Source organism: Dermacentor silvarum, chromosome 2 (genome assembly GCF_013339745.2).
Source record: "Dermacentor silvarum isolate Dsil-2018 chromosome 2, BIME_Dsil_1.4, whole genome shotgun sequence".
Lineage (NCBI taxonomy): Eukaryota > Metazoa > Arthropoda > Arachnida > Ixodida > Ixodidae > Dermacentor > Dermacentor silvarum.
In genome coordinates this window covers 109,956,816-109,966,263 of record NC_051155.1, presented here as the reverse complement: position 1 = coordinate 109,966,263, position 9,448 = coordinate 109,956,816, and the positions used below count along the sequence as shown (strand labels likewise).

Sequence of the window (9,448 nt, the reverse complement as noted above, 5' to 3'; positions counted from 1 at the left end):
TGACAGTGGTAAGCTCCCAGTCAGGATTTGGCAATGCCTGCCGTATGCACTCCAACCCAATTTTATTCTTCTGTAAATTTCTTTCTCGTGATCAGGGTCCCCTGTGAGTAATTGACCTAGGCAAACGTACTCCTTTACAGATTCTAGAGGCTGACTGCCGATCCTGAATTGTAGTTCTCTTGCCAGGCTATTGAACATTATCTTTGTCTTCTGCATATTCATCTTCAACCCAACTCTTACACTTTCTCGATTAAGGTCCTCAATCATTTGCTGTAATTCGTCTCCATTGTTGCTGAATAGGACAATGTCATCTGCAAACCGAAGGTTGCTGAGATATTCGACGTTGATACTAGCTCCTAAGCCTTCCCAGTCTCAGAGCTTGAATACTTCTTCTAAGCATGCAGTGAATAGCATTGGAGAGATTGTGTCTCCTTGCCTGACCCCTTTCTTGATAGTTAACTTTCTACTTTTCTTGAGGAGAATCAAGGTAGCTGTGGAATCCTTGTAGATGTTTGCTAAGGTATGTATGCCTCCTGTACTCCTTGATTACGCAATGCCTCTATGACTGCTGGTATCTCTACTGAATCAAATGACTTTTCATAATCTATGAAAACCATATAGAGAGGTTGATTGTACTCCGCAGATTTCTTGTTTACCTGGTTGATGACACGGATATGATCCATCGTCGAATATCCCTTCCTGAAGCCAGCCTGTTCTCTTGGTTGGCTGAAGTCAAGTGTTGCCCTGATTCTATTGGAAAGTATCTTGGTGAATATTTTATACAATACTGAAAGCAAGCTAATGGGTCTATAATTTTTAAATTCATTAATGTCTCCCTTCTTATGTATTAGTATAATGTTGGCGTTCTTCCAGCTCTCTGGCACACTTGAAGTTGTGAGGCATTGTGTATAAAGGGCCGCAAGCTTTTCAAGCATGATATCTCCTCCATCTTTGATTAAATCTACTGTTATTCCATCTTCTCCAGCAGCTTTTCCCCTGGTCATGTCTTTCAAGGCCCTTCTAACGTCATCGCTAGTTATAGAAGGAGCCTCTGTATCCGGTTTATCACTATTTCGAATGAAAGTAGCTTGGCTGTTCTGGGAACCGCATGTACAGGTCAGTATAGAATTCTTCCGCTGCTTTTACTATGTCATCGAAATTGCTGATAATATTTCCATGCATTATCTTTCAGTGCATACATCTTGCCTTGTCCTATGCCAAGCTTTCTTGTTACTGACTTAATGCTGCGTCCATATTTTACGGCTTCCTCAATCTTTCCGACGTTATAATTTCGAATATCCCTTAATTTCTTCTTGTTGGTCAGTTTTGACAGTTCAGCGAATTCTATCTCATCTCCTGAGTTGGATATATATATATATATATATATATATATGTACAGGGTGTTTCAGCGAACACTTTCAAAAATTCTTAAAGGTTGCCTGTGGCAGACAGCCCACTTCTCGTTCATGAGCTGGTCTACTCGAAGAGGCGGACATCACTTGCACAAGAAATTGAAATGCATAATCCAATAATTAAAAAAAATCACTAATTAAGCTTTTAACTAATTACATGATGGCCCATATTGCAATTTACAAATTGTAGCCGTGGAGTTCACAAGACGGACCCACTTGGAACGAATTCTCGGAAGGACACCAGTTTTGAGATGTAAATTCCCGAACTTTGCGGAAAAATGCATTGGCGTTCAAGTTAGTTGCTTAACAAAAAGTCGCTGTATGCATTGAAGCACAAAATTAACTGGAACGCCAATGCATTTCACCTCAAAGTTCGGGAATTATTATCGCGAAACTTCTGTCATCCTGAGAATTAATTCCAAGTAGATCCGCCTTGCGAACTCCACGGCTACAATGTGTAAATTGCAATATGGGCCATCAGGTAATTAGTTAAAACCTAATTAGTGAACTTTTGTTGATTAGTCGATTATGCATTTCAATTTTTTGTGCAAATAATGTCCGCCTCTTCGAGTAGACCAGCTCATTAACTAGAATTGGGCTATCTGCCACAGGCAACCTTAAATAAATTTTGAAAGTGTTCGCTGAAACACCCTCTCTCTCTCTCTCTCTCTCTATGTATATATATATATATATATATATATATTCTCAGTGACGTCACCACGCTTTCATAGATAAAAAGGAGACCCGTCTAGCAACTCATTCAGTTGATTCTAAGACTGCCATGGGTAGACCACGGAAAATAAGGACACCAGAAGAACAGCGTGAATACAATGCTCGACCTTGTGTGGTGTTCGATACAGCTTCGCTGGACATTCACGTTCGCAGGACGGAAAGGCGACCAATTTTTCTTCCACCTTGTCACCGTTCAAATAGAACAAAAGTAAAACATACATTCTGATCATCCAACAGTAAAAAAGATTTTAATATAAAAATTATTCAATTCATTATCGAGATCACACGACGACCTTAGTCATTGCAGACCAAAGGAAAATGCCTTTCATAGCTGACGGTTCTTCTTTTGCTGCAGCTTCAAGCGTGGTATTCTTCATCCCATAGCGCCAGCTGCGGCACCGACCACCTTGTTTACAGCGACCACCTTCGCAGCGTTGACCAGGGCCTTCTTCGCCTTCTTCCTCCACTTCTTCAACTTCTTGCCAAGTCCGTACTCGCTCACCGGCATCACTGTCGGCTTCCGCGTCGTCCTCATCCTCAAGGGCGACGAGCACTTCATGTTCTTTCACAGCCTCGTCGACTAGCCTCTCGAGTCGCTGGTGTAACTCGGTCGGCTCTAATCCCACGTTACTTTCAATCCATCTGTTCACTGATTCGCAAAGCAGGGTGACGGAAGCCTGGAGCTTTTTGTCTGTGGAAGATATGGCGTTGGACTAGTGGTTACAAATTTGCTGGAAATTGTCGCAAGATGTTTCATAACCTAGACAGTCAGGGTGTCACAAAGATTCAGTTTTTTGGGGGGGACTGGAGGACGTACTGGTGGAGCTAACCTTGCACAAGAGACCTCGAAACTTCTCAAACAAGGCGACCAATATAAGCCGTTTTTAGAATCTTTACTGACAGATGTAGGATATCTACATCTGTCACCTATATAGATTTTATTTATGACAAACGCTACTACTTATCGAACAGAAGGAAAAGGGAAAAGAACAGTAAATATTTATTAGACAATTTTTGCGACACCGTGTTATCAAATGATTGTATTGTCAAAATACTACTACTTAACCACTACCGCAAATCAATCAGAGAAGAGTTGACTGAATGAACAGATTTTCTTGTTATAGTTCCCACTTTACGAACAGTGACAAAACCCCTATGTTCGCAGTTTAATCTTTCTTTAATTAGTTCAGAACTGACGGCGTGGTTTTTACTGCTTGCTTATAGCATTCTGCAATGTAAATATAGCGGTAATCACAAACCAAAAGTGTCAGCATTGTAAAGATTGTAAGTATAGCATCGTCACGATAAAAATATGGATAGTACCTTGCTCGGCTTGCTGAAGAGCATGATCACTTTCCGGGGACTCACTGAAAAATAAAATAAACATTAGCTTACATTTATGCCCACAATTTTTGATAGAAAGAAGGAAATAAGCATGCTCGATTGTAAAGAAAATATTTTTAAACAGAAAATTTCACCAAATGCAGAAATGGGATGGATGACCAATCAGGATGCTTATATACTTACAGTGTGGCTGCACCTGCAACAGAACAAAAGATGGAATAGCTGTAATACTTTTCGCTTTCGAACCACGAAACAGCACATAATATTTAATTTATTTCCAGGTAATTGCTGCCGTCACTGCTGCTGTTAAACGAGAGATTTAGCGATTCCTTCAGTTCTGAAGGTATCATCATTGCTCAGGCCTACATGCCATCATGACAGCCTTCTCTACTACAATGCCGGAACTTTGGCGAAGCAATTTATTTGCGCATTGTAAAACTTCACAGGCCTCCGCCAGCCAGCGTCATGTATGCTGATGTGAGCAGGGAAATCTGTGAATTGCGTCGCGAACTCATTAGGCGATTTAAAAAGATGGAACGCCAGTGCTAACACAGCGCATGCGTTACAGCTTATTAAGCTTGAAATACCTGCTCATCACTGTCTTAGTAATGTCATGCTGTTTGTTGGCTTTACAATTTCCCACGACATCTTTGATCTTTCTTTTTCTTTCCTGCAGGCCACTCAAGTTCTCACATCAGCATGAGCACAATTACCTACGGTCTACAGACCTCCTGTTCAGATGAAAGTATGAAATGTCACCGAGAGGCCTCCTCTCTCACTGCTTGCGGTGGCTGCCGTGGTGTGGAAGCAGGTGAAAGCCGCGCTATCAAACAAATGCTTCATGATGGTTGTCTTGGCAAACACTTCGTCAAATTCTTGCAGAACTCCAGAATCCAATTTAAATTTTACTTGCGATATGCATTGTTATTCGCGCAAATTAAATTCTGGTAAATTTTAGCTTGCTTGTTACATGGGTTGCAGCGCCTAAAATTGATTTTCTGGTAAATATTATTTGTGGGAAGGGCAATGTACCGTATTCTTAGTATGTAACCTGCGCCTTCATTCGACGTTTTGGACATACTTGCAGAAGCGTGTGAAAGAAGCCTGTAGTTCATGCTACGCAGATGTTATCATCATCATCATCATCAGCCTATATTTATGTCCACTGCAGGACGAAGGCCTCTCCCTGCGATCTCCAATTACCCCTGTCTTGCGCTAGCGTATTCCAACTTGCGCCTGCGAATTTCCTAACCTCATCATCCCACCTGACTTTCTGCCGTCCTCGACTGCGCTTCCCTTCTCTTGGTATCCATTCTGTAACCCTAATGGTCCACCGGTTATCCATCCTACGTATTACATGGCCTGCCCAGCTCCATTTCTTCCGCTTAATGTCAACTAGAATATCGTCTACCCCCGTTTGTTCTCTGATCCACACCGCTCTCTTCCTGTCTCTTAACGTTACTCCTAAGATTTTTCGTTCCATTGCTCTTTGTGCGGTCCTTAACTTGTTCTCGAGCTTCTTTGTTAACCTCCAAGTTTCTGCCCCGTATGTTAGCACCGGTAGAATGCAATGATTGTACACTTTTCTTTTCAACGACAGTGGTAAGCTCCCAGTCAGGATTTGGCAATGACTGCCGTATGCACTCCAACCCAATTTTATTCTTCTGTAAATTTCTTTCTCATGATCAGGGTCCCCTGTGAGTAATTGACCTAGATAAACATATTCCTTTACAGATTCTAGAGGCTGACGGGCGATCCTGAATTCGTGTTCCCTTGCCAGGCTATTGAACATTATCTTTGTCTTCTGCATATTCATCTTCAACCCAATTCTTGCACTTTCTCGATGAAGGTCCTCAATCATTTGTTGTAATTCCTCTCCATTGTTGCTCAATAGGACAATGTCATCTGCAAACCGAAGGTTGCTGAGATATTCGCCATCGATCCTCACTCCTAATCCTTCCCAGTCTAAGATGTTATATGTCTGCCTAAAACAGCATGATTGGCCTCTATCGCGTATATGGCCGTAAAGCTGTCTTCGTTCGAATTGAGATATACTTTGAGTTGTTCTTAGTTCTATAAAAAAGTCAAGTGAGATGTACGAATTTCTACTCACATGCTGTTGCTAAAAGTCCAAAGCACACGGTGATTCCGAATGCATTCATGGTGCAATCGCTGTCTGTCAGGAAAGAGAGAGAAAAAACAATGATGTGCCAGCACAGCTCAAGTGCTGCACAGCTCAAGTAGGGACTACATTAACGCCTGATGTTTGCTCCGAGACAGAATGTGTGCCGGGAGGAAACGCATGGTACGTCTCTTCCATGTAGGAGAAGATTGCTATTGTGGCCATATTGGGAGTATGATTTGCTAAACTAGCCCAGTGATAAGTATGCACTCTACCACATGAGCCCATCGGAAGGCACGAGACATTTCTTTTATTTACCAGCGCTCCAGTGTCCTACGGTGGCAATCTGCCTTACGGCACAAGGCTATCTCGGAGGGACTGACGGCCGCCCACATAAAGATTCTATATTCCCATTCATATAGAGCCGACAAAGCGGCGAAGGCAATAGAGATTTCTCTGACTGCTCACAATGGCGACCAAAACAGCGCATCACATTTGAAAGTAAAATATAGATATGCATCAGGTAAATCAATATAACAACTCTCTTACTTTTTGTAGCAAAAATATAATAAGTATTACAAGATTTCGCAGATTTGAAGCTCTCTTACAACCAAACTACGCAGTGACCAGTGTCGTGGACCAGTGACCACAAAACCCCGCTTGCGCTCGCGACCAAAACAGAACACATTGCATACTGGAAACAGAAATCTCCATATATCTATAATTTTACATAACCTTTACATCCACATTTTGTAGTTGTAATACATCAAGCAGTTCCGCACAAAGAGCACCCCCCCCCCCCAGCCACCCTCACCTGCATAGGTCGTCAAGATAAACCAAACTAGCTCAGATTCACAAAATACATATGATTTGCTTGGGGCTCACTCAAAGTTTGACTGAAGCAGATTTCTACTCTGTCGTGTACGTCAGCATCTACTCAGTCGGACTACCTCAGACTAAGGCTCACTACAAATCTAGTCAGATGGCTACACGTGCTCAGACTTACAAGAATCACACAGACAATTAGATTCTTCTCACACTCACTCGACCTCACTCAGACACACGAAATTGCGAGCAGTTTTACTAACCTCTTCAAGGGCTCAGCATCAGATTTTATTTAATAACACAAAATCGCCCACTTAATCACTCAATTCGAATTGACAGGTCTCTAACTCACCTGAAGCACCAGCTAACGAAAAGGGTCACTGATGCAGAGCAAGGTCAGAGCTTACTTCAATTTCGCATTCCCACTCATGTGCACTGACAAACTATCATGCACTTCTTTGCACACACTCGTCTGCTCACACTCTCACGTACTTACTTACGCTTCAAATCACCTCCACTCAAATTTAGAGTGGTTCACTGACGTTCGAACTCATGTCCATATATACTGAATGGCACCCACTCATGTAACTACACCTGACTGTCATCATTGACTCACACTGACACACCGATGCACTCACGCTACCCACAGGTATGCGTGCTTCCTCAAACTTACACCTATATAGTTAGTGTGAATCTAACTGATACCCATTATGCATGTCTGCTTAGGTGTATTTGAGTCTGAGTTAGTCTAGTTGAGTACGGCCGTATGTGTACTTACATACATATGCGAGTTGGAGCTTATTCGAGTTTTGGACTACGAATTTTTCAGCCAGTTTTTATCAAACGCGTAATTTTAAGTTTTCCTAGTTAGCGAAAATGAATGTGAAGCTCAACATACGTGATTCACAATGAATATGAGTCAATGAGTTTACGTGCTGCGTTAGTTCGATCCAGTAAGTGGAGTGAGGGAATGAGAACAAAGGGTTCATATGCTTTGCATAAAAGTTTGAAGAAGTAAGCTGTAAGGTGATCAGTGGTGTTAGCAAGTTCCTGTGAAGTGTACATGAGCTACTAAACTGATTTGTATTCCGTGCCATCCATTGTCTGGATCAGGAAGGTCAGAAAAAAAAGAGAATAACAAACGAGAGTGCTCGCTATCTATGCGAGCGCCAACTGTCGCCTCCATTGCACACAACCACACACGCGTTAACACTTACCGTGGCTTTAACATTTACCACCGGCTGTGTTTGCTTTTTCTGTTCCACAGAACTCACGGCGTAATTTAGAGGGCCCCGAAACCGTAAACATTTCGGTTCTGGTTAAGCGTAATTTAACTTTGCTACGGCTCAGTGTAAGTAGTGACGAAAAAGAAGAACGGTAGTATCAGCAGGGCCGAATTGACAAAGTATTTTAAGAAAATCAGACGGAGTGCGACATAACATGATTTGCTGAGAGACCGTTAAAAAGTTGTCGCCTACAAAGTTAAAAACCCTACGTTCATTTTGTCGGATTTCTTTATAGTGCTAAGTCAGGCTGATTCCTCCAATTTGTATTCAACCGGGCTCACTTGGAGTCAAGACTAATCACCGTTGTACTTATCCGGGCTCACTCAGACTTACGGGTTGGTCTGAGCCTGAGTAAGTCGTCTCATAAAGTGACCCCAAAATAAAAGAAGTCATATGTACACACAAGACGAAGCTAAACCAACTCGGGAGTCGCAGATGTCAGTTTTTTTGGTAAAGATCATACGGGAGTTGGCCGATATATCAAAAAGAGGCGCAGATATAAAACAACGGCACTGCCAAATGCGCTGAGCGAGTCTTGTATGACCAGACTACTTGCGTAGCTTTTTCAGCCTTACCTGTTTTGTATAAAACAGAGTAAAATGCCTAATGATGCCGTCAGAACCTTGAGAACGACAGTTCTTTTACGTACACGATTCTATGGCAACATAACGCAATCACAGAAGAGTTTTATCTAATAACGAATATTACACAAATCAAACTGTGTATATTGCACTTATACTTACCTTTTTCGGAGTGAGGTAGGAATATCTGTAGCGGTCTGGTAGCAGGGCAGTGGGCAAACTATCCGTACGGCGTTTATTTATACGAAGAAAAACGGACGTCAGATTCGGATATTGCCTCGTGCGAGACGCAGAGTGTCAAGGTTTATCAGTCATAATGATTCATGTGTAAAGTACAGACAAGCTGGGGCGCCCCTCAGCGCATTAGATAAAGCGGAGGTCACAATACAAAGTCCACGCGCGTGCCTTTGTGTGTAGACGCAGTAGAGAGCGAAAAACAACCGTGGCTCTATGACGTCGGCTTCGTCAGCCTTGATCTTATCACCTCGCACGAATTCTTGCCAGCAGCACATTTTTTGGATAGACAATGTATGATCAGCAGAATTGGTACCACACTGTTCGGAATTGGAAATCATGCCGATTATCACAGTTTGTCATATTGCCAATGTTTTTCAGCAGCAATAAATTGTGTGGTATTCAGATCTAGACGATATTCTCACGATATTCTACCTGCATAAAGCTTTCGTGCTTCATCATAGGTTATAAGAATACTTAAAATTAAATTATGGGGTTTTACGTGCCAAAACCAGTTCTGATTATGAGGCACGCCGTAGTGGGAGACTCCGAAAATTTGGACCACCTGGGGTTCTTTAACGTGCACCTAAATCTAAGTACACGGGTGTTTTCGCATTTCGCCCCCATCGAAATGCGGCCGCCGTGGCCGGGATTCGATCCCGCGACCTCGTGCTCAGCAGCCCAACACCATAGCCACTGAGCAACCACGGCGGGTATATATATATATAAGAATACTTGTAAATGGATATGTTTCAACACCCTACAAGCCTGTCTTCCAACGATTGTGTACTTTGTTTATGAAGTACACTCGGTACCTATCACAACATTTTTTTAAACGAGAAATGAGCGAATGAGAGCGGTGAAGAGGAAATGAAAGAAAGAGGAAATGGAGAGCGGTGAAGTGAAGCGTAA

General features: G+C 42.3%; 1 long non-coding RNA gene across 1 annotated transcript; it reads right to left on the bottom strand.

Annotated features, from left to right (window-relative positions):
- Positions 1-2,412: 2,412 nt before the first annotated feature.
- LOC119441686 (uncharacterized) lies at positions 2,413-8,612 on the bottom strand. The gene is made up of 4 exons (XR_007465578.1): positions 8,465-8,612; positions 5,602-5,664; positions 3,468-3,684; positions 2,413-2,835 (listed from the first exon to the last, which is right to left on the bottom strand). It is a non-coding gene; the product is annotated as an uncharacterized LOC119441686 (long non-coding RNA).
- Positions 8,613-9,448: the final 836 nt, after the last annotated feature.